Source organism: Typopeltis vanoorti, chromosome 7, assembly GCF_054136105.1.
Source record: "Typopeltis vanoorti isolate ZY-2024b chromosome 7, IOZ_Tvanoo_1.0, whole genome shotgun sequence".
In the NCBI taxonomy this organism is placed as follows: domain Eukaryota; kingdom Metazoa; phylum Arthropoda; class Arachnida; order Uropygi; family Thelyphonidae; genus Typopeltis; species Typopeltis vanoorti.
Window position 1 is genome coordinate 38,995,571 of NC_143555.1, and position 22,222 is coordinate 39,017,792.

Sequence of the window (22,222 nt, forward strand, 5' to 3'; positions counted from 1 at the left end):
GTATCATCTTTTCTCAATGTACTATCCGCAGTAACCACCCTTCACCTAACTGAGAAAGACATGTCGAATCTTAAAGATAAGAAGCTTATAATCGTTTCTTCTGATTTTAAACTTGCCTTTCTTGCATCGCTATTGTAGGAGAGAAATTTCAGGATTTCTTCAAAATTTATGTTCTTCAGTCCACTGTAAAGAGGATATCGATTCGAAAGATACACACAGAGAGAGAGAGAGAGAGAGAGAGAGAGAGAGAGAGAGAGAGATGAATGCTAGAAGCTGAAATCCTAGTATTGGGTTTCATGCACAAAGGTAGGGAATCAGGTGACAGTCGAATATCGTTAGCATCCCCTTGTTCAGATAAAACGTATAAGTTGCAGCTGAACTGATAGGTTGCGTTTTCTGTTTCTTTGGCTTCAGGCCTGCATGCAGGAAGAGTTGATTGCTGAAAGAGAAAAAACGTATTACACATAAGAGATATTTAAGACGGGACAATGAATTATCTTATCAAATATGAAAAACGCCTTTTTATATTTGCATGAACTCTATTTGATGTTTCTAATCTAATATTTTAAACATTTTATCATGAGATCAAGATAATAGAGAATTTGTTAAGTAAGCTTCAAATAATAAAAAAAAAAAGTTTGTCTAAGAATTTACTCCTACAGTGTGTTAAAGAGTCGGATCAGTTTTTCTTCAACTACTCATCAAAGTTTAATTCAGACAAACTGACTTTGAAATACACATTTTTAATACCCTTTTCGATTAAGGTTATCTCGTAGGTGGTTATGTTTTGTAAGACAATGTTAACGTGTTTGTGATCCTGATCACTGATCAATCTGTCAAATTGAATTGTTTCTTAACATATTTGAAAAAAAATATATATATATATATATATATATATATATAATCTCATACGACATCCATGTAACGCAGGTTTTCACTTCCTCAAATTTAAAATTACCTTCTGCTATTGTTACTGCAATAAAGCTAATCACAAATAATTAAACTAATTAAACGTGTACACCAGGAAGGTAATGCAAATTACCTCTACAAATGAATAATTAAGAGAAAGTTAATTACATCGGAAATTTCCCTTAACATAGGCCAGATGGACTTCGTATCTGAATTCCACTAATTCAGTTGTGAGAAGTAATTGATGTCCAATTGTACGACATTGTTACAAAACTGAAATTACGCAGACGCTTCAGAGAGATAAATATTATCCGAAACAGCATTTGAAGGATAGTTATTTGCATGGTTGTGTTCATTATTTTAAGTTTATAGTATATAAAGTTTTTTAATATCATTATAAGTATTTCATAGTAGCGCTACCTACCGTTCGACTATTTTCATACGCTGTAGCTATGGTTCATTGTTGCAATTTATTGTTGGAAACATTGTTGAAAGAACAAGGTTGCATTTACATTAAAGTACTTCTCGTTGATATACAAAGAGGAAACTGTCATTTTGTTTTTCATTTAATGTCTAAATGGGAATGTGAACCGTGAGTTCAAGGATTGAAATGTTTCAAAGGTGTTATTATATTCATTATTATGCTTAACAATTGTTTCTTGCATAAACGAAAGGCCCAAATATTCTCTGGCCACATTCCAATGAATCACTTGTGACTGAAATACACAAACATGAAACTGTTTTTAGAGACCTTTCATAATTTTATGTATATAACTACTTCGGCTGAAATAATTTCATTTCCTATGAGAAACGAAAAAAATGCATTGGCAACCAAAGCTACAAGTGAAAAACAATGGTTGATATGGCCTCGGGTTAATTCCATCATTGCTACGTAAATAAATCACTAAAGCAATCAAGGAACAAGTGCAGTGGACAAGCATTGTATCGCCTCGGGACGTTATGTTAGAATCAAGGTGAAGGCCGTACGTCTCCATCTAAAACTATTCGCTGTTCTGGAAAAACCAATCGATAAATATTGGAAAACTGAATAATTATTAAATCAATTTCCTTTCTAAGACGGAGAATCCATTTGTACTTTTATTAGTGCCTTATTGCAAGTCCAAGTTGCCAATATAATTACAAAAAAGTGTGTCTTGCTTTTCCAAGAAATGTATTCATCATTTGACAGCACAAGTTAAAGCGAATAAAACGCTGATGAATGATACTAAGGGCGGACGTGAACAGCATCGCTGTGGGGTGAGCATACATCACATTTATTTCATTCTTTTACAGAAAATCATAAACTGTTTAGTGAGATGACCCAAATCTGGATTTTTTTATTGAGTTATGCGGAGAAACAAGAATAGTCGCCACTTCTGCAGTTCCTTCGATTGCGTAATAGTGACAATGATGTGACTCAGCTCAGGCAATTCCTCTCAGGCCCTCTCTCTCACACACACACGCCTTGTAATATTTGAGATATTTCCATTTAAATCTCGTGATGTGTGCTTTCGTCTTATTAGTGGTTATAACAATTCATAAACAATTAAAACAAGTAAACCATATTTAAAAAAAAAAAACTTTAACCAAAAAAATTATTGTTGTGGAGTATCTAAGTAAGTGATGGTGATTTTGCTTGTGTCATCACAAACTGATTAATATTAAAGGAAGTAAACGTGCCTTTGAAATAGAAAACAATATTATTAATGGAAAATAATAATAATAAAATATAAAACTAATATCGATGTTCAATATTACATTTCATTAATTATTATTTAATTTCTTTCTAGAAGTTCACAGTTTAATGTAATTGAAATGTTTGATTCCCTGCTATAGCTTGAATACTTTCTGGAAACTTGATTTTATTGGCAATTTTAGAAAATTGATTTTGAAACTGTCGCAGGTGCCTGACATACAGGGTTATAATCGCTCATATTAAGTGTAATCAGTTAACGCAAGCAACACCATTAATTCGTCAGTAATGGGTATAGTACGCTTTTAATGCTGTAGCATACATCAATACCTCTGTAACAATGGATGCTACGTAACAACAATGAGGTTCTCATCACCAAAGTATGCTTATACATTTCATGTTATGTTTTGCCCCCCCCCTCTGCATAAGTCACGTTCCACCAGTTTCGACATGAGTCAAAGTAGTTGAGAGTGCAAGCTGATATAAAGAAATTTTGAAAAAAATGGCAGGAAAGACAGATTAGTGTGTGTGTGTGTGTGTGTGTGTGTGTGTGTGTGTGTGTTATTGAGGTAGGGGGGAAAGAAAGAGACCTGACTTTCATGATTTGAGACAGGCCTACTCATTGCCATATGACACCTACTATCGCGAGCCATTCCAGCATTCAACATGGAGTCACGTTATGCATTCCAAATGGCCCGGTTTGGATTTAAGCAGGACATGATTGCACGTATGACGGAAGCATGCTGGGCCTCCAATGACATCTTAAAATCGATCAGTTACAAACGGTCTCTCTTCGATCCTTCTAAGTTATGCGTTCTCTTATATTCGCATCATAAAAATAAAGACGATACTTATTTTTTCAGTGAAAAAAAAAAGGATTTCGCATTCAAAAAAGGGAACTCATCGCCTTTCCTCCCCACGTTCCAAATGATTTATTTTACGTCAAGGAAGGGGGGTTAAGTAAACTATTGATGTTAAAAAAAATTTAAACGACGGACTAGTGAAATAGAAGTAAAGTTGGAGATATTCAGAAACCTCCGTAAAACTTCCTCTCCCTCTGGAAAAGCTCTTCCGGAATCTGAGGATAAATAATTACATCACGACAACTCGTAGTAAGCAACTTCACAGTAGCTAAAAATAGAATGGATCTTTTCAAAGAAAATATATGTTCCTACCCAATATGAATTTGCAATAGCAAAATTAAGGAAGATATGTTTATGTATTACAACTTCACTATTATTTACTATAACCTGCTTGCAATAAAGCTTTATTGGATTATTTTTAGAGATTAGCAACGTGTTTACATTAATTGTTTTGGGCTACATAACAGTAAAAAAAGCACACAAAGCATAATATGTTGATTGAGACTGTTTTACATACCCTTCTTATAAAGTTTGTATAGAGTATAAAAATATTTTTATTTGAAATAGTAATGCACTTATATTTTATTTTAAAATTTTGAAAAAACGTCTAAACATCTTTAAATAGTTCCTAAAATTCTGAAAATATGATTATACACCTTTTTGTCTTTTCATATCCTAATATTAATATATAAATTATTAAGTCTTGACGAGTTGTAGAATTTCGGTGAATTCGAATGTACAGTGAGGACAGGAATGTTGATGAATATAATGCGGTAGTGATGGTCGATTTAGAGTGAATGCGTGATGAGTAGTGATTTTTTCATGATTATTTTAACAGTAGCTATTGCAGAAAGCAAACACTTGTGAATTCAAAAAACCTTTACCAGGTGTGAGATTCGTTCAGCGAAAGATAAGGTTTCGCTATTAATTTTCAGTCTTAGTAACTGATCAACCCCCCCCCCCCCATCAAAACCTACTAGACGTAATTATGACCGAAATAGACACCGACGCTCTGATAGAAAACACTAGACGGTAAGCCTACTCAAAAAATTACTAACATATTCGAAGTGGAATGGCCGGGCTACCTGAACCTGTACTCCACAACTAGGGACGATATGAGGAAAGTGAAGATACTGCTAATACAGAGGAAAATCTGGATTTGGTGGTCTCCAATTCCCCCCCCCCCCCAGGAACAAGGAGAGATCCACCCGCGGAAAAAATGCAAAACACAGACGACAGAACCACCCACAGATGAAGGTATGGAGGAAGACGGACAAATGTCTTCCATTTGTCCGTTCTGTGGGGCCTGCCACCACTGCATAGTGGTGGCAGGCCCCACAGAACCAACACATCATAGTACGTATGACACAGCCGACATACTTGACATTGCTATTCTACAAAATATTAAGCTACAGTATAGCCTAGACTCTTTAAACGAGCTGACATCCGATCACAATCCAATCCTGCTCCAGCTGGGAAAGTCCTCCACTCCTTCATCTCATGGAAAAAACTGCCAGAAGTACTATCCGAACACATTGCACCTGTCCCTCATATCAGATCCATAAAAGAAATTGAAAATGCTGTCAAAAGCCTGACTCAGCAAATCAACACAGCCATAAAGGTTGTCACCTCTACCAAAACCACTCTTAAGCCAAACCGACTACCCGAAGACATCATGGATTTAATTAGGGACAAAAACAAAACAAAGCAAGGAAAAGGTACCACAACACCCGTGTACCTCATCACAAAAAGATCCTCAACAAACTGAACAATGAAGTTAGAGAAACACTTAAAGCTCACAGGAACGAAACATGGAAAGCCAAACTAGTCTCTGTATCACCAGGCGAACACTCCATCTGGAACACATTAAGAAGCCTCAGAAACAAAACAAAAACAAATCTCTTCCCCCAATCAAGTCAGACAGGGGCGTAATACACACGAAAAAGCTGAAGAGATAGCAAAGAACCTAGAAAAACAGTGTAGCCCTACATACGACAACTTGGAGATCAAGCATGTCTATAAAATCCACCTCCATGTCAGACATGCACTAAAACTCACCGACACCTGCATCAACAAACCTGCAAGCACCTCACCAGCGGAAATCTATGAAGTTCTAAAGAAGCTAAAGAATAAAAAAGCTCCACGCCCAGATGTCATAACAAATAGAATAATTAAACTGCTGCCCCGAAGAGCTGTCGTACTGTTGGATCCTACTTCTACTTAATCTGTACCTTGGATCCGACATGTTAGTTACTACGATGTTCTTAACCAAATAGAAGGTCGCTAGTTGATTTTTAATTCAAATATAGAGAAAATTTATATTTAAAGACTGTGCCACTCTATATCTGAATTAGTTCAAGAATTGAAGAAAAATCAACCTTCAACTATCTCTCCTTAAAATATATACTGGCCGAGTATATTTGACTTACTTAATTTACCCGCATTGGTTCGAATATTTTATGAATGGTGCAGTAAAAGAGATTCAGGCAAAATACAACTTTAGATAAACAAAAACAAACATTTAATTTTAAAATCACAAATTATACACTTAAGATCAAAATACTAAATAAGTTATTATAAATACTTCAGCCTTTCTGATAATAAAGTCATGCAAACTCAGACAATGGTAATTCTGTTATCTCTAATACAGTCTTCTCACAGTTCTTTAAGTTTCAAATACAATAAAAATTGCAGTAACACCTCTTCACAAACAAACACTTTTAAATTTACCCTTTAGCTAACTTCCTCAATAGTTACTGTTAGTATAAGGAAATTCTAGGATGAAACTGTCACACTTTTCTGTAAAGGAATAGTAATGCTTGGAATAATCTTACCGATAATCTTCTATCTTCATCAACTTATACATAAACACTTTTTATAACCGTAAACACTTTTAACAATAAACGGCACTCTTTTAAAATAATTCTTCTAAGCAATAACTGAATTAATCGTCAGTCACTATACACACAAACAAACGTTGTTGTATAGTGACTGACGATCACTCATGAAATAAAGCAATACAATAATTCCTTAACTTTAGGTTTTATATGCACAGTTGTTCATTCCTCCGGCATTCAATTAATTCTTTAGGCACTATAATTCCAAACACAATTTTACAGCCTGTACTATTCTCTAGTAACTTCGTACTTTGCTTCAAGGTTCCGAATGTTTTTGAAAGGTCGGCGCTGGAATTATATCTCAACTCAAGTATTGCTAGTCTATTTAGTAGTCACTCAGCTGTCTTCCGTAGCTATAATTGTTATTCTACAACTTATTAGCTAACCGCCTCTCGACTAGTAGAATTTATTTAGCTGCTCGAGTGACTTGCCGACTCGCTATTATCGCACTGTGATTTCCGAATGCCCGATTCCAACCTAATGCCAATCTCTCTCTAATAAATCTCTAATCTCCGAATTAACTAATAATTCCAGCGTTCGTCGCTTATATATCTGTTTTTCCCCCTAAATTGTTCTCGTGATGTAAAACTCTTTTCAATAAACCTTCTCCTCACGTTGTGTTCCAATTCTCGCGCTCGCTTACTTACATGCGTCTCCATGACAACAAAACAAAATATAATAAAATTGAGCTATTGCATAACGTTAAACTTCACAAACAGGAATAAATAAAGAATATTTATATTTCAATTAATGCGCAGTTAAATTATCAAATACAAGTTCTTATAATATTAACATAGTAATAACTAAAATAGCTTAATAATATTTAATACAGTCTTTTCATTATTAATACATATATCTTTGATTAAATAATTAAATATTAGACAAAATTAAGGTAGTTATATGAATATTAAATTTTAAAATAAGTTATATACATTAAATAATATTTACAAATGTAGCCATTGTGATGGAAGATCATGTTGGATTCTGAACCAAATAATAATTACTTTAATCTCTACATAATCAGAATCCAACAGTACATCTCGCCACCATAATCAACGCCATGTTCCTATTTAACTATTTCCCCAGCTACTGGAAAGTCGCAGATGTGGTCCCAGTGCATAAACCAGGTAAAGCTCCACATCTGCCTGAAAGCTATCGACCCATCAGCCTAATCTCAAACTTAGGCAAAATTGCCCAAAAAATCATCCTCTCCAAACTCCAAGCCTCGGTAAACGAGTTAAATATCCTTCCTAAGGAACAATTTGGCTTTAGACAACATCACAGTACTACTGAACAAATTCATAGGATAATTGAGTACATCACCACCGGCTACAATTGGCACCAGCACACTGGAGCAGTCTTCCTTGACATAGCGAAAGCTTTTGATAAGATATGGCACTTCGGATTACTACACAAACTCATTTCAGCAGGTATACCATCAAGAATCGTCCACCTAATTAAATCTTACCTCCAGGACAGACACATACAAGTAAAAAAAAAACGGAACAGTTTCAAGTCAGCGACGGATCTCTGCGGGAGTTCCCCAAGGTTCCCTGCTGACACCGATCTTATTCTTGATATATATGGCGGACATCCCACACAACCCAATGTCATCCATCTTAGCACTCTATGTGGATAACACAGCAGTACTTGCCAGATCTCTACAACCACATCTCGTTACTAAAAAACTGCAAGAAAACCTACTAAAACTAGAACAATGGTTCTCCAAATGGAGATTACAAGTGAATCCCCAAATGGGCATAGCGACACTTTCACCACAAGATTGGCAACTCCCAAGGGGGACCTTTATCTATTCAACACCAAAATCCCCTGGCAAACAGAAACAAAGTATCTTGGGGTAATTCTAGACAAAAGATTAACGTTCAACCCCCACATCAAAGCATCTAAAACCATCGCACAACTTTACCCTCTAATAAATAGAAAAAGCAATCTAAATATCAGAATCAAAGTACTCCTCTACCTGTTGACGATCCGCCCCATAGTGACATATGCATCTCCAGCCTGGTGCCACACATCCAACACCAACATCCTCAGGCTGCACAGAGTGCAGAATAAGTGTTTGCGCATGATCATGGATGCACCGTGGTTTGTGGGAAATGTCCAACTGCATAGCGATACAAACATCCCTTACATCTACTCCTTCCTACAAACTACAGCGGAAAAATTCTTCTCAAAGATCTCTACACACCCCAACGATCTAGTTAAACAGGCAGCAAACTAGATGAAACTGACCTCTTCAAATACAAGAGGCCAAAAGTCATTCAAAATACTAGCAACAACGATTAATTTCCGTGCCCTCCCCCCCCAGGGCGAGTTTACAGCTCATAAATCTTTCCTTCAATTCGTCCTCCCTATCAGACAACGGGGAATAAAAAGCATTTTGCTTCACCCTTATGGCCAGTGATGTTATGTTATGTTGTGATGGGTTGTATCCGAATTTTTTTTGCAAAATGAAATAATTAACTACTTATTTTCTACTATCCATTCTCAAGAAACATTCAAGCAGCTTATTTCCTTCAAGCTCCATTTCTGACATTAAACTTTTTTTCCATCAGAGTTCTGAGGAGCAAATAGAGAGAGAGAGAGAGAGAGAGAGAGAGAGAGAGAGAGAGAGATGCAAGTTTCATGAAACCCTTCCCTGCACCGTGTAAGAAGCACAGGTGTTCCTGCATTACGTGCTACACCTCCAGACGAGACGAAGCCGGATAACAGCAGTTGACGCTGTCGTACCGTTGCAAATGCAAGGGCGTCACCTCAGCGGATGACGGAGAGCAGCTGTGATGGCTGACAGGTTTCAATTATTACGAGCCATTTACCGCTTGGCCTACACGACTGGCGGAAGGTGTTGGATGGATAACAAGGACGAGACAAGCAGAATGGACGTGTAAAGCTGTCATAATTTCTTTCTTTCTCGGTGCATGCAAACACCCGGATGTGGATCTATTTAGAGACATCATTTGCAAGGCGAGCATTAATACGAAGATAAACTTTTGCTTAGCTCTGTGCAGAGCAAGACAGCAGACATCTTCCACATAAGGTTTTGCTGGAAATCTGCAATTCATCGTTCCGGAATCCATCGGCTTCTTTCTCCAAATATGGTTCCCTAATTCAGGGTTCCTAGAAATAAAAATTCTATTTCATTAAGTGACTGGTTTACGGCAGTTGTTTAATTGTACATCCTTTAAGAATATTCGACCACGTTGGAAAATCAAACACGTGCATGCTCTAATTTGGAGAAGCTTCCGTACTCCAGTTGGTATAGAGGATGTCCTTAAAGTTGGATAGAAGAACACGCGCAATCATGGGCGTCCTCAGAAGGGGGGGGGGAACGGGGACTTGACCCCCTTGGATCTACGTGTGAAAAAAAACCCCCAAAATTAAATGATTATTAAAAAGTTATTGATGTAATTATATTTCTTCAAGCTTTGCCCGGTTCCCCTGGAAAATTTTCTGCGGACGCCCATGCACGTAGTTAAGTCATAATTACACTGGCCTCATACCATTAATTGCTTCTCCTGTAATTACAACCTAACCGAGGGCAGGACCCTAGGAAAAATCCTGCGTACTGTTGTCACTGTAAAACACTTTTAAATCTTGTATGAAAGTCAAGTGGGGTATTTTCAGTCAACATTTTTGGACAGCTGTGTGGTGCGATCAATCTTGGTTTTTGTATTATTGCTAGCATTTTTCAGCATTATTTTATAAGCATTATCCGCCAGAAAGAAACTGTATTCGTATGCGAATTTGATGTTTTTAAAAATAATCGAAATTTTCCCATTCGCATGGATATCCAGGAGAGAGAGAGAGAGAAATTACTAATGTCTGCGATAGGGTTGAGACATAGGCAAACAAGCAGTGCTAAATTCTCAGCAAACGAAGCATCTGAAAAGATTTGGAATTCGGCTGCTGGGGGAATATCCGATTAATTCAGATATCTTGCGAAATGCATCACGCATTAAATTACACGTTGTAATGTAAACAAATACACAACATGGATTTGTCGCAACATGCTGTAATTAACACTGTAGTTAATTAACTGAGTTCGGCATTCGTAACTGGCTCTTGCAACGCCACGTGAAAGCAGAGAACGTCTAGCTGTGTGTTTTGTATTAGTTTGACGTTCAATGCAATAGAAATTGGTATTGCGTTGCCTCCAAAAGTGCATTACCGTGATTTGGTCGGTTAATTCGAACCGAAGTCATCACCGAAGTCGTACGCACTAAAGGGAATGAAAAGGGAGGTGACTGTCCCTGGAAACCATCTGCGTGGGTTATGCAACTAATGTTATCTCAGCAAGCAATCTGTGTAATTGACTACGCATAAACTTCGGGTGACTTCTATCCGCGCGTGCGCATGTGTAGCAGTTCAACATTAAGCGGTCTTTTCTTGTAGGCAATTTATTTTTCACCCTTGTTGCATGATGAACAGGTTACGAATTCACTGCAATGCGAAGCAATATCATTTTTCCTATTTCCTCCTGAGAACACTCCGTAGTCTTCTTAGCTCAGCACTGCACCAGCGAGATTTTGTCGGTAGCTTTAACAGATGCTGCAGATACTAGCAGAGCAAGTAAAATGTAGTTTACTATAGAAATTGGCAAATTCAATTTTCGTCTTTTTATTTTCCATCCCTTTCTTTGACTGTATTCGTAAGTATTCAACTGATTTTTTTTTTGTTCGAAATATCGGAAACTGTTGTCACACACGCACACACACCTAATTCCCAAGAGACTTTCAAGAACTCACTTGGACGAAACTAAACATCACTGAGGACATCGCGTCGCAAAATAGAGAAACAGAAAGAAAGAAAAAGCGCTCTGAGTAGTCACATGAATTAATTCTGCTGGTTGATGTAGTCTTGGTTGCCTGCTGAAACTTTTTATAGACGAGAGGATAGGAACGTTTGTTGCCGAACTACTTTAAAAAAATAAAGATCGCGCCAGAATAAAGGTATCGCGTTTTTCTTTCAGTGTAAAGAAAGAACTGTATTCCGTATGTAATAATAATACATCTGTTTAGTTTTACCGAAAGCAAAATACACTCCTGAATATTGAAATAAATGCTATTGAGAATTACAATACCGTTCATTTGTTTAAATTATTTATTTAATGTATAGTTTAAATTTTATCCAGTACAGTTTTTTTCGTACTGTTATAAGATATAACGTCACTCAACAATACTAAAGGTTTGTTCTTTGTTCGTGAACATTTAAAGCAGTTCTAACTTTATTTGGTGTTTTGTTTTCTTATTGTTAATGATATTACGTCATTCTCAACAATGCAGAAAGATTTGTTATTTGTTGGTAGTTTCATTTAAAACATTGTTTAAATTTAAGTAAATACGTTTTATAGTACAACTAGGAAAAGATACATTCTGGGCGACTGCTGTCACTGTTGGGAATATCTTCCATCAGTCTAGTATTAGTATCATTGTTGCTTCCCCATCTATTATCTCGATGGGGATACGTTCCTATTTTTTATTTTATTTTATTTTTTGAAAAATGTTCATGTATTAACCAGGTTTCCGATCATCTAAACTGCTATTGTTCCAAAGGTTGGATTAGTAGAATACTTGTTTTCCCTTGGTCATACGAAGAAATTTATACTTTATAATTTATACGAAGAAAGGAGTTTAAAATGCACGGGAATACAAATCACACATGCGATACTATTGGCAGTCGTGGTTTAATCGCTACGCAATGTAAATATTTGCTGTTGATAATTAGCGGTGAAATCAATGACGAGAGAGCTAATTACGTGTCATTCGTAACTCAGTTTTTGCAGAGTAAAATTATTACAAAAAAGCTTAAGGGATAATGCAATATAAAGATCTAAATAAACAACTAATTCGTATTTTATTCTGGTCCGTTGCATGTAAGACCCTCAGTGGGAGTTGCATCAGCATTAGAAGGCAAAGTAACATCACAGAAAAAAAAAAGTTGCGCCTTCTATAATTACGTTATAGAAGATTGTGCACACTGGATTTTGTTTTGAGGCAAGAACTTGGTTACCAATCAAATTTATGGCTTTAGCCGTTTGTTCTTTTGAATAACGGAAATACTTTTGAAAGAGCAGCAGTAAAAGCAGCTAATTTATTCAGGAATAAATGTTTTAAACTGACAATATTTAGAATCATTCATTCGCTAATTAAAGCCTGAAGTCCCATTTGTAAGAGAAGTCTCTCAATATCTATAATTACTGTCGTGCTAAAGAGAAAGGATTAATCAAAATCGCTAAAACTCAGAATTGTAACTGCGCAATCACACCGTTTAATGTCGATAATGTACTTGCTGTCTATTTGTGATTTGATACCGATTTTGTGATCTTTTGGCATTTTCCGATTCAGTGACTTATAATGTGAACTTTTGTGTACAGTTTGCAAAATAACCTGGCTTTGTATCATTTTGTGGTTAGGGAATTGGATATGTAGCATTATATCTTATAACGCTAAGAATAAACCGTAACTAAGTTACGGTTTATTACATGTCACATTGTCAATACTGTTGTTATATTTTCCCAAATTCGGTTGGTTGTAAGAGTATAACAACAATGTAGGAAAATATAAACGCCGAAACAACAATTAATCAGAAATGCTCGACACATGTATTATTACGTAGGTTCAGCTTATGAGCAACACTTAATCAACAGTTTCATATTGCAAGGGTACCACAGATCTGATTCAATAAGCTTTGCGAGTTGTGTTCTTATATTACTTGCTTAAAATTTAATAGCTTTTTTTTTTTAGTCGTTTTCATGTCCCCGTTTGTTTTAATAATCGAAAATAATAAACCTTATTTTTATAACCAAGCTTGAATAATTGAATTAGATTATAGTTTAATGCCATGATATAGAAGAAGAAATTTATCCCTGAATACCTGTCCATCCATTTCCACTAAACTGACGCTCTCCCTCCATAAGCCAGAATAACCAAGCCAAAGGATACTTTTTTTAGTATAAATAGCTCCAAAATACACTCTCCAATCGTTTGATTTATTTTATTTTGGATAACAGACTATTTCCCGCCCGTGGAAATGGAGAAATAAAGTTTAAGAAATCATTTAAGATAATCTACTATTCTCAGAGATGAATGCTGTCCCCTTGAAGAGGACTGTAATTATAATCTATAGAGTCTCTTATCATCACCGATTGAAGAGGAAGTGCTGAAGTATCGATATATAATGGCGTTAGTTAATCGCGTCTGTCTGTCTGCCACCTTCTTCATTTTCTGGAAGATCGGCGAAGCCATTTTTAACTTGCTGGCTTGATTCACTTGGTGTGTGTGTGTGTGTCGCTACCCGAGCTTTTGCGAAAATATATATTCGTTCATTTCCTTTGGGCAGGTGAGGGGGGGGGGATGTTTGATAGTTAGTCGTCTGTAATAAGATTCTCGAAGACGATAATATCTGATACAGAAGTCGGTAATGTTCGAGATGAAAGGTCGCTTGAGTTAATTTCTTCCAAACGGAGGTAAAGACGTTTAACTAGCAATTGTTAGTTACATACATGCCTTGAAAAAAAAACAGTGTTGGAAATCTGAATCAAAATTAAACCAAGGTTTGAATTCTGTTTCGTCAACTTGCCGGTAGAGGGCATCACACGATTATTTACGTCCTTAATGCACAGAATTCCTGATTCAGAGAAAATTTCGCATCTGGAAGAATTTTTGTGAAATGATTTTATTTAATGATGTTTGTTCCCGAACTGCATGTTCAGTACTGCTTCGGGGAAACATAAGAATTCCTGATTCATATTGTTCTTGTTCACTTCCTCTAAGCTCGTGCTCTAGGCAGGGAGCCATGTTGTAAATCTCTTAGCGAATAAATCGCATGATAGCAAATGTGTTTGCACTCACAAAGCAAGATGGGAATAGCACTTCTCATTGATGACACAATGAGGAACTTCAAGACTGCAGTTGGCATCGCTTTAAAAGAAAAAGAAAAGAAATAGAATCGTATTGCTTTGCTAAGAATAAATCATAAAGAACATCGTCGTCTAAAATTCTATACTTGCAAATAGCAGTTTCATCTATGAATTCATGCAACATGAAGGTGAATAAAGAAACACTGACCGTTCAGGTAGAAAGACCTGGGTTCCGTGCGGATACAATAAACCTTAATCAAGACTTTTCCGATGAGGTTAAATTAGTCATACGATGTGTTGGGTTTTCTCGTGCAGCAAAACAACAAACTTACCACAGAACACGATTAACAGACAATAATGCACTGGTGAGAGAGATTTGAATGCAATTCTTACAAACCCGATCCCTTTGGATCCCTTGCGCCACGAACATTCTCATGGTGGGAAAAGGAGTGGGCCGTCAATCAGCACGTACCGCATGGCGAGAGTTTCCAGCGTGTCTAAACCCTCTATCCAAAAAGTAACCGAACGTTTCGAAAATAGAAGAAACTAGTGGCGCTACCTATTGTATCTTTTCGTTGTCGAAAGCGGCAACCTTCATTAGTGCTGTATCAACTGTTTACGACATTTGTGTGATTAGAAGCCGAGTTATAGTGCCAAGGGTGACAGCGTGTTTTGACGAACGGTCGATCGTCACGATATTCATGCCTTACGCGAATTCTCGCTATCAATCGCTTCAAAACTTCGAAATAAAACTCACATTGACCGTTTGGCCAGGCGGGACGGATTCTTTGTGGATAATGCCGTTGAAATCGTAGAAAGAAATCAGCATTGTCTTTACTTTTGCCTTCTCCAAGCGACTTTTTTTCGGATGCCCCTCATCTGGTGGTCACTACTCAGCACTCTGGCGCTTTGTTTCGGGCTCATACTCAAAATACCACGTTTCGTCACCAGTGACGATCATTTCAAGGAAGTGTTTGAGTCTTTACGATAAGGTCCTTGCAGTGTTCAATTCGATACATGTTTTGGTCGTCGGTCAACTTGTGGGGAACAAACCGCGAATTCAATTTACGAAGTCCAAACTCTCGATCCAAATGTTGTACACAGTTGATTTTGGAATCCCTAATTCATCTTCGATCAATCTGAGGGACGATTTCAGGTTTTCTTTGATGAAATCACGCACTTTGTGGATGTTAACTTCCCTCAGTCCAGTTTTTGGACGGCCCGGCTTTTCGTCATTCTCAAGCGTCTCCGACCACTTTGAAATAGCTGAAACTACCCGTAAACTTGAGTACGAGATAAGCATTCATCACCGTATGCTTTTTGAAGCATTTGATGCGTTTCGGTAAAACTTTTACCAAGTTTAACAGAAAAGTCAATCGCAGCTCTCTGTTTGAAACTCATTTTCCGACCGTTCGTTAAAACACTGTCAGTCTTGGCACTATAACTAGGCTTGTAATGAAACAAATGTCATAAACAGTTGATACAACACTAATGAAGGTTGCCGCTTTCGATGACAATAACAAGATAAAACAGGTGGCGCCACTGGTTTCTTCTATTTTCGAAAAGTTCGGTTTCTTTTTGAACAGAGGGTGTAGTATATCAATTTCTCTTGTAGGTTTGCTGTTTTGCTGGTGGGAAAGTCCCAGTTTCGAAAGGAAAACTTCCTGTCACGTCCGTATTATGAGACAGACTAATTCATCTTCAGTGAAGGAAAAGACTTGAATGAGGTTTTTCAATCCGCCATCCACGGGATCTGAATCCCGTGGATGGCGAATCAACGAAGGCGTGAAAATTCCCACCAAGATTGTGTAGTAATAAACGTGTAGGAAGGTTTACGTGTTTGTCGTACATGTTGATTAATTTTAACGGTACAGATGAGAACGGTATAGAAGACTGATAAGAAAATAAACTGTTTATTAACTTATTGCTGATATTTCGCTGGTATTCTAACCAGCATCTTCAGAGCACAAAAACAGTTTGTCACAGTACACGAGAGAACAACAATCCGGTATAACAATGGGACTAGCAGTCAGACTAGTCCTGCTGTTACGGATTGTACTGTTACAAACTGTTTTTGTGCTCTGAAGATGCTGGTTAGAATACCAGAAATAAGTTAATAAATAGTTATTTTTTTTTATAAGTTTGTGCAGTAATAGTTTCATCTACAACATCAACTAGCAGAAATGAAATTCCTTAAAAAAACAGAAAAACTAACCCTATTAGATAAAAAAGAAATAGTGAAATAATTAAAAATCTTAAAAAAATTAATTCCATAACAGTGATTAAATATAGGAAAAACTGGGTAGACCATATAGCAAGAGTGCAGAGAGAGAAAGATTGCCCAAAAAGATCTTAACATATAAGCCTAGAAGAACAAGAAATAGGGGACGACCAAGAAGAAGATACGCTGAGTCCGGAACAGGCCACTTGGACTGGAACCTAGATAAGAAGAAGACGACAACATCAACCAAACAGTAACACGGGCTTCTCTTGAAGCAGAACATTAGGAAAATTTACGCTCTAAATGTCGATTTTATTCTCAACGAAGGAAAAGAAAATGAAATAAAAAAAAGTGAGTTGTGTTTCCTGCTCATGTTTCTTCGAGATCTTCATTTCTTCCAATATGTTGCAAGGAAATCATCCGACTGTATTTTAAACGAAGTAACAGCAGCAGACTATAAAGGAAAGACATTTTCGGGTAGTTGTTCCGTTCGGAGTAAACGAGGTGTTCCGCGTGGCCATGAACTTCAAGTGATGTACGAGTATGCATTTTGTGTTGAATGGACACCTCGTGGTTACAAATCCGAGTCCTTTTATCTTTTTCATTCTTTAATTTCTGAATCTTTCCCCTGTTTCCTTCGATAAATTACCATTGAATAAATGTTTATTGCGTCACTGCGTTGATAAGTTAAGTGGTGGAAGTTATTTTACCCCCGATGTGACTCCACTAATTTGCCTGAAAGCTATTAGTACAAAACAGTATTTGGTTTTCATAATGGAATTGCGATACATTTTTGCACTTGGCTAGTATAATGCCTACGGTATATATTACCGTATAATGCCTTTTTCAGCTAATCTTTAGTGAGTATGCTTAAAAAAAAAAAGAAAGAAAGAAAAAAGAAAAGAAAAGAAAACTTGAGTGAGGAACTTAATGATTAAGTTTCTAAATTCTCCATTTAAGATGCGTTAAGATACGTTAATGGGATCTCACAATGAAGTGCTACAAAGAATGAGTATTTTTTTTTGTGTCATTTATATATAAATAATATTAGTTATTTTAACCAGTTAATGTACGATCCAGTAGGTATTGCATGAATCGAAAAAAAAAATGTTCCGTCTACCAGTCTTTTGGTGCTGGCTATCAAACCATTTCCTAAGAATGCCGTTATCAATTAAACAGGTAATGGCAACAATGCAATGATTGTTGCATAATACTTGTGGATGAAGCGCATTGTTGTATGCATTTCCTTCTGTTAAATAAAAGCAAATAGGATGAGGCAAGAATATCTGGAGACGAAGGCCGTTAACGGAATTTCTTGATTCAGTCTTCCTTTATTGATGGCTCCATTCAAGATGTCAATAAAGTGCGCCACAATAGCCGTGACAAATGACACATGCAGTGATCGTCCGTGAAGGTGATGTCGTTACGGACTTACGCAGTGTCTCTTCCTTCGGAGTCTTCTCTCTTTTAATCAAGTGTTTAGAGGTGTTCTGGTCGGCGACGAAGGTCGTGTGCTTCGGCATGTTATTTCGTTCACTTCTGACGGAGGTGACGTAACAAGCAAGCAAGTCAAACTTACTTAGGTCCTTCACGAATTACTTCTAGCAACCTTAAGGAAATTATTAAGAACCAGTATGACAATACTAATGGAAGGAGATCAAAATTTGCAGAATCACGCAAAAATGTGATAATATTTGAGGAAGTAATGAAAAATAAAATGGAATTCATTGTTGTATTGTAAATAGTTGATATTGAATGGATGTATGATGATATTGAATATTTCAAATTTTTAATTTTACAAATTATCTTTTTTTTTTACCCCCCCCCCCCCCCACCCCCCCCCCCCCCCACCCCCCCCCCCCCCCACCCCCCCCCCCCCCCACCCCCCCCCCCCCCCACCCCCCCCCCCCCCCACCCCCCCCCCCCCCCACCCCCCCCCCCCCCCACCCCCCCCCCCCCCCACCCCCCCCCCCCCCCACCCCCCCCCCCCCCCACCCCCCCCCCCCCCCACCCCCCCCCCCCCCCACCCCCCCCCCCCCCCACCCCCCCCCCCCCCCACCCCCCCCCCCCCCCACCCCCCCCCCCCCCCACCCCCCCCCCCCCCCACCCCCCCCCCCCCCCACCCCCCCCCCCCCCCACCCCCCCCCCCCCCCACCCCCCCCCCCCCCCACCCCCCCCCCCCCCCACCCCCCCCCCCCCCCACCCCCCCCCCCCCCCACCCCCCCCCCCCCCCACCCCCCCCCCCCCCCACCCCCCCCCCCCCCCACCCCCCCCCCCCCCCACCCCCCCCCCCCCCCACCCCCCCCCCCCCCCACCACAAATCACTTTTAGTATGATAATAGTGAATATTGATAACACGCTGCTGCTTCTGTTAAAACGTAGTCATTGCTAAAGCTTCTTTGGTATGTTGATTCATCGGCAATTGAATGGAAGCAAAAAAAAACAAATATTCTTGAGGTCTCAGAAAGAGGAACAATACACAGCTTTTTAGTAGGCCAAAGAGAAACTATTGCACTTCGAAAGCAGCAAAATACAATTAAGAAATTAGGTACCTATAAAAGTATAAGACACTTAAACTAACCAGTGCTACGCTGAGATTTCTTGTTATGTAAGGATCCATTATTTCTTTAGAAGTTTCGCGTACACTTAAATAAATGACTCCTGAAAGAAAGATGTATTCTTACTATCTCTCTCTCTCTCTCTCTCTCTCCTCTCTCTCTCTCTCTCTCTCTCTCTCTCTCTCTCTCTCTCTCTCTCTTGCATGACAACAAAACAGAGAAACTCGGAAGAAACCAAACTTCTGATTAAAGCAGAACTCATTTGCATATTTTATGCAAAGTTTTAATCAGTTTTTCGTACTTTGAAAAATTGCTTTTGTATGTCTCGGTGGTATCGAATAGATTATTTTAAGAGGAAATAAAAGGCCGTTGACAAGAATATTTCTGGCAAACACTAATTCCAGCATAGTTCAGAAAACGTTGAGTTCACATCTCCAGAACGATAAATGAAACATTTTCTTGAATAAAATGTTTCTCCTATCAATTACTCCCATGAATATTAGAAGTACAATTGAAATGGGCAAGAATTAAAATAGGGTTGTCTTTTGATAAGAATATTTACAAGGATTAAATAGGGAGTGAGAAAATTTGCAGGTTTCCGGTAAGTTACGTATTGATGATAGATTAGCAAATATTTGTTAATCCATCATCAACACTTAACTCATCAATCAATCATCAATAATGTGCACCGATGTCTTGTTAAACAAAACCTCGATACACATTTAATTTTAAATAAAAAAAATGAATGCACATTTGTATAAAAGTAATTATCTTTTTTGGAAAAGAGAATGAAAAATAATGTATCTGTAAATCTGCAATTGGAATGATATACCGAAAAAAAAAGCGAACAGTAGATGCTGTTCGCTTTTTTTACATAAATTAATGTTCACATAAATTCTATTCGTTTGTTATTAAATCAGATGATACGGGGAATAAAATTGTTATCGCTATCCAATTCCCGCCAATTTCATCTTGAACAATAAATAAATCGCATAAGTATTGTTGCTTAATATCTATAAAAGATTTCCTCGTTGTGACGTAATAATGTTCGTTCAGCAACAATATCAATCCATCTTATCAATATTAAGAATTGCTTTTAGTATGATAATATTGAATACAGATTAATAATAACTGAAACTTAAACTGTAGTGCACCAGTTCTCTAATGATCAGAGAAGGTGTAACATCTTTGACAGTTATGAAAAAGGCTGTCAAACCTCAGCTCTACAGAAAGTTACAGAATTCATTAATTTGAACATGTTGTCCAAGATCAACGTTCTTGTTATAAATTTTCATGTATATACATAATATAAAACAATACTTTTTTAAAGAAAAAAACACTAATTGCAGTTGTGTTGTTAAACATTTTTGTATCAAATCACCGAGAAAAAAAATTTGAAGCACGAACATCTGACAGAGTGTGATGGAGAAAATATGTTAATTAAATGCACAAAAGAAATCAGATAACTCGAGTCACAGTGGGGTGAAAGCACTCATCCAGCAAGCTGTTTTATGTCTTATTGGCGGTTAAACTAAGTACGAGTGAATTTTTCAAGACGCGACACGTTGCCTCTTAGCAATTCTAATTTCCACTGCTGTGGGATGCGTGAAGTGTCATCCGGCTGTAATCCTTATACAGCCACAGCTATTTCAGAAAACCAATAATTAACTCTCCTCATCAAGGTCTTAATTGTCTTCATAATCCATAACTATGGATTTATATAAAGAAGAAAAGCGTTTTGTCGAAATATTAAAATATTTCCATGAAACTGTTAAATAAGTAGTTCGACTTAAGTGATTATTTCCTTAAATTCTAAGAGCAATTAACTCCCGATTATAAACAGCCATTCTTTATTTATGAAAAGCATGTGGTATGAGGTTTTATTTGAGCACACGTTATTTCTTCATTGCATGATCAGTTGCTTTATCTTCATTTGTTCAGTTATCGTATGGCTCATTGTTAATTTAGTCTGTTATCGTATGCGTTGTACTTCACTCTGTCACACGTTCAGTTACTAATTGGCTCATCGTTATTTTACCCCTTCAGTTTTCGTCATTCTGACTTGTTAGCGCTTTATTCCTTCATTTGTTCTGTTATCGTATGGATCATTGTTTTATTTATTCATCTGTTATTCAACTACTCATTAGCAGCTTATTTCATCGTGTTTAGGCTATTAAACGACTATTCGTCCCCTCATTTCTTCTGTTGTTGTTGCATAAATCATTATACTTTATCCCTTATTTTTGTATTATTGCATGGCTAGTTTCCCTATTGCACATTTGTTGCGTTATTGGTTGATTAGTTTCCTTATTCCTTCATCATGACTCTTTATACCTTAATTTTCGTTTTTATTCCTTCAGTTATCGAATGCGTCGTTTATATTGGCCTGTTCTGTTATTTCACACTCATTATTACTTTATCCATTCACTGGTTATGAAATACATGACTTATTGTACCTTATCCATATTTGCTGTTAATTTACGAGTTTATTAAGATTTTAGCGTTTCATTGTTGACCTGTCTATTCTTAATTTTATTATTTCATCAATTACAAATATCATCTTCATAATATAAAACGCCTAATACAACATGAAAGTACGGAATAAAATGTGTTTGTGCCGCAAAATAAATTTTTAAACAACCTGACCTTAAAACTGGTGACGTCAATTTCGTTTTCACTCTTTTTCCCCCCGTTTGTATCGATGATTATTATGCAAATTATCCATTTCTGGTTTATAGTCCCGTAATAATTGAAACTTCATCAGTCATTTGGCAGCATCGCATGACATCCACCATTCATCTCATCCCCGACCTGCACAATGCAAATACTCACAGTTCGGCTGCAAAGAGACTAACGGTATGTGCGGAGACCTTTGATCATTGCAAATTCTCATGCATATCAATTGCCATTCGAGTCTTTTGAGCGATATTGTAAGAAGTCTATGATCAAATGCCATTCTCATTTAAAAGAACAATTTCAGTCAATTCTGCGTTCTAATTATATACCATCCACTTCATGCAGAATGTATTTGACTCATCACCTATGCAACGTCAAAAAGAGAAACATCACTTTTTTTTCTTAACGTACACTGCAAATAGTTACAAATGTATTACTTAATATGCGATGAAGCAAAAGAAATTTGATTACTAATAATTACTGTTGCTAAAATAAAATGAATGCTAAAGTCAGAAAATTAATCTCA